The sequence below is a fragment of the Fragaria vesca genome, linkage group LG7 (genome assembly GCF_000184155.1).
Source record: "Fragaria vesca subsp. vesca linkage group LG7, FraVesHawaii_1.0, whole genome shotgun sequence".
Taxonomy (NCBI): domain Eukaryota; kingdom Viridiplantae; phylum Streptophyta; class Magnoliopsida; order Rosales; family Rosaceae; genus Fragaria; species Fragaria vesca.
In genome coordinates, this window is record NC_020497.1 from 11,289,720 (window position 1) to 11,294,416 (window position 4,697).

The 4,697-nt window shown below is 37.7% G+C and overlaps 1 non-coding gene across 1 annotated transcript; it reads right to left on the reverse strand.

Annotated features, from left to right (window-relative positions):
- Positions 1-3,002: 3,002 nt before the first annotated feature.
- On the reverse strand, positions 3,003-4,282 carry LOC101294887. Its single transcript, XR_185228.1, has 2 exons — positions 3,868-4,282; positions 3,003-3,416 (listed from the first exon to the last, which is right to left on the reverse strand). It is a non-coding gene; the product is annotated as an uncharacterized LOC101294887 (transcript).
- Between the last annotated feature and the right edge of the window lie 415 nt (positions 4,283-4,697).

The following is a 4,697-nucleotide window of genomic DNA, read 5'->3' on the forward strand; positions in this document are numbered from 1 at the left end:
GTGCTATGAGGACAAAAGCAGGTGCTTTCAATTGCTATCATAAGGAGCATCCTACTCAAACTAAACACTACTGACTTGATAGATTTGTTGTAGGTCGCTAACTTGTCATGTTTTTTACTTTCTTAATACAAAATGAAATAGTGATATATATGGTTTTAGGTTTTAGCTAGCTATAGATCACTTTCTTTTCTGTACAGTCTTTGATGTCAAGTTACACTGCATATTGAGGTTGATGCATGCATCTTAATTGTTAAAAATTTTGCTTTTCCGTTTAAATTGATATAAATTATGTTAAGCTGATATGTGATTGTTTCAACTGTGTGCAGGGTGTACCATGGCACAGCTGAACCCAAGATATATGAACGGAAACTACTGTCATGGATGAGTTTGAAGGTGAAAGGGAGTTGAGGAAGAGCATTGTGGAACATATAAATATGATCAAGATACTACACTCTTTTTTTTGGGGTCATAATAGAAGTGTTAGGTTTAGAGTTTAAACTTTTGCAACTGAGGGATACAATGTATTTTGATGGATATTGATGCAATGAAAAGTTTGATGGTTCATTAGGTAACAATCTCAAGAACAACTCTTCAGAATGTCTACTTCTATATGACCAAGCGTGTCATGAAACTAGTAAATGGTGCACATTAAACTGGGACATTGAGCAGACTTGCATACAAGAGCAGTAATACTCTAAAAAACAACACTCTCAAATGTGTTCTTTTCATATGGAAGACGGTGACTTATGCATGCCGAAGTCTACTTGTACAAGGGTGACTTATGCATGCCGAAGTGTACTTGTACATGAGAAACGCTAAGACAATTAGTAGACAATTGTCAACGTAAAGTTAGACCTGGTTCATGAGACGCTAAGACAATTAATAGACAATTGTCAACAAAAAAGTAGACCTTTACTCGTAAATAAGCAAACTAGGCTTCGTAAATAAGCAAACTAGGTTTCGTAAACAGGTAGACCTCTCAAGAATTCTTCAAGTGTCTGTGAATTCTGGACACTTTAGAGTTGATCTACTTATAGTGTGAGTCAACGAATCGAAAACCTAGTACACCATGTTCACAAAACAGGTAGGTTGTTGTTCGTAAACAGGTAGACCATTTTGTCTCACAAAAAAGGTAGACCCTTGCTCGTAAATAAGCAGACCAGGCTTCGTAAACAAATAGACCTCTCAAGACTTCTTCAAGTCTGTGAATTCTGCACACTTTAGAGTTGGTTTACTCGTAGTGTAAGTCAATAGAGTCAATGATTCGAAAACCTAGTACACTATGTTCACCAAACAGGTAGGTTGTTGTTCGTAAACAGGTAGACCATTTTGTCTCACAATAAAAATAGACCCTAGATCGTAAATAAGCAGACCAGGCTTCGTAAACAGGTAAACCTCTCAAGAATTCTTCAAGTGTCTGTGAATTCTACACAATTTAGAATTGGTCTACTCGTAGTGTGAGTCAATGATTCGAAAATCTAGTACACCATGTTCACAAAAGATGTAGGTTGTTCTTCGTAAACAGGTAGATCATTTTGTCTCACAAAAAAAGTAGACTCTTGGTGGTAAATAAGCAGACCAGGCTTCGTAAACAGGTAGACCTCTCAAAAATTCTTCAAGTCTGTGAATTCTGCACACTATATAGTTGGTTTACTCGTAGTGTGAGTCAATGATTTGTAAACCTAGTACACCATGTTCACAAAAGAGGTAGGTTGTTGTTCGTAAACACGTAGACCATTTTGTCTCACAAAAAAGGTAGACCCTTTCTCATAAATAAGCAGACCAGGCTTCGTAAACATGTAGACATCTCAAGAATTCTTCAAGTGTCTGTGAATTCTTCACACTTTAGAGTTGGTTTACTCGTAGTGTGAGTCAATGATTCGAAAACCTAGTACACCATGTTCACAAAACAGGTAGGTTGTTGTTCGTAAACAGGTAGACCATTTTGTCTACACAAAAAAAGTAGACCCTTGGTCGTAAATAAGCAGACCAGGCTTCGTAAACAAGTAGACCTCTCAAGAATTCTTCAAGTCTGTGAATTCTGCACACTTTAGAGTTGGTCTACTCGTAGTGTGAGTCAATGATACGAAAACCTAGTACACCATGTTTACAAAAGAGGTAGGTTGTTGTTTGTAAACTGGTAGACCATTTTGTCTCACAAAAAAAGTAGACCTTTAGTCGTAAATAAGCAGACCAGGCTTCGTAAACAGATAAACCTCTCAAAAATTCTTCAAGTCTGTGAATTCTGCACACTATAGAGTTGGTTTACTCGTAGTGTGAGTCAATGATTCGAAAACCTAGTACACCATGTTCACAAAACAGGTAGGTTGTTGTTCGTAAACAGGTAGACCATTTTGTCTCACAAAAAAAGTAGAGCCTTGGTTGTAAATAAGCATATCAGGTTTCGTAAACAAGTAGACCTCTCAAGAATTCTTCAAGTGTCTGTGAATTCTTCACACTATAGAGTTGGTCTACTCCTAGTGTGAGTCAATGATTCGAAAACCTAGTACACCATGTTTACAAAACAGGTAGGTTGTTGTTCGTGAACAGGTAGACCATTTTGTCTCACAAAAAAGTAGACCCTTGCTCGTAAATAAGCAGACCAGTCTTCGTAAACAGATAGACCTCTCAAAAATTCTTCAAATGTCTATGAATTCTGCACACTTTAGAGTTAGTCTACTTGTAGTGTGAGTCAATGATTCGAAAACCTAATACACCATGTTTACAAAACAGGTAGGTTGTTGTTCGTAAACAGGTAGACCATTTTGTCTCATAAAAAAAGTAGACTATTTCTCGTAAATAAGCAGACCAGGCTTCGTATCGTAAAAAGGTAGACCTCTCAATAATTCTTCAAGTGTCTGTGTATTCTGTACATTTTAGAGTTAGTCTACGCGTAGTATGAGTCAATGGTTTATGCAAAACTATCACATCTATGTTTATACAACACATATCATCAAACATGTGGTGCATAGCAACAAGAAAATCTTCACTGCTCACGAAATAACAAATATACCCAGATTTCATTCATTATTGGTTATGTAGCAAAAAGATCGATGTACAATATGGTAGGTAAACCAGAACTTCATATTTTTAATGAGAACAAAATGCTCTATGTTAATGAGGAACCAGCACCCCAACAGCTGCTGATACATGAATCTTCCCTTCCCACGCCTCACCCCTACACACCACCTCTCTTGAGATGTACATATACAACTATATATATATGAGCTGCTGACCCAAGTGACTGAGCACATTTTACACAATTCACAAGTCCTTGCATGTTGCAATCAAACTTTCTCTAAAGAACTCTTTCAAGTGATCAATTGCTTCTATCTTTGCATGCAGATGAACTCTTTGGATGAATTATCACCAAAACAGAATCCTTTGAGCTCTCATCAGAAGATTTTCAAAGTGGGCTGCATTAGTTCACAGTCAGAACCCTTGTTAGATTACTTAAGATATAAATACACACATAATGCATATAGCTTCTATACAAACAACATTAAAGAGAATGAGTAAATTTAGGTTTCCATACTAACAAGGCCCTTCTAGAAACAACGTTCTTCAAGGACTTACGCTGTGCAATTGATGTGCCTGCAATAAAATCCAAAACAATAGACTCAAAATATACAAGCCTGTCACTGACAACATCCCTGAACAATTTATTTACAACAAACCCAAACGTCCAGGAAAAGAGAAAAAAAATAAAACCAATACCCACAAACAGATTCACAAAACCCGAATTGAGCAACAACAATCACAAAACCTAATACCCAAAAAAATATATATACACAAAAGAAACAATTTCCATGATAATGGTTTCGCAGATGATGAAATAGAACACAAGTGATTAACTTTGATATTTACCTTGAAGAGATTAGCTTCCAAATCAGACTGGGAGCTGCAATACAAGAGACAAAAGGAATCGCTTCGTCCACTCCTCGCCGGCGTCAGAGACTCGCCTCCTTGGGATCGGTTCTTCTCCAGGAATGCTTCATCGTTGGAGGTCCGAGTGGGTCTCGGCTGCTCTGTAAGGAAAGAAGGAGGGGTGAGCAGGTTAGGGAGGTGCGCTACCGATGCACGCAAAGAGCACTGCGGCGAGTAAAACGCTGTCTCGTGCTCTCTACGTCGTTAGAAGACATCATCGGCGACGGAAATTCGAGGCTATAGGCAGCAGAGGCTGCAACTAAGGACTCGGTCAGTACCGATCCGATCGGTACGGCGACTGGTTCACTTCGGTGGCTTGGATGACTTCGTGAAGGAGAGTGAGAGAGAATTGTGGTTAGTCGAGAGGGAGGTACTGATTCGAGATCTTAAAAAGGTTTTAGGATTAACTTTAACAGAGTATAAGAGACGTTAACAGAGTTAGCTAACGGGTTAGTGAGTCAGCTAACAGAATTATTGCCACCTAAATGAGGTATAAATACCTTAAGGTATGCAAGGGGATCCCTTCAAATATAGTATATAATATAGAAAACAAATATCTCTTAAAGTTTGGATTAAAATTTTCTTGTTTTTCTTTAAATTTCCGTCAATTTTCTCATTTTTTTACTGTAATCGATATTTTCCCGAAATTTCCATATTTTGAAGGATCGAAATTTCCGTAATCACCGAAATTTTTTTCCTTGAATAGGAATGCAGTGGTCCAAACTCTTTGGCATGATACAATGAGGAAGAATATCACAACGTCATAAATA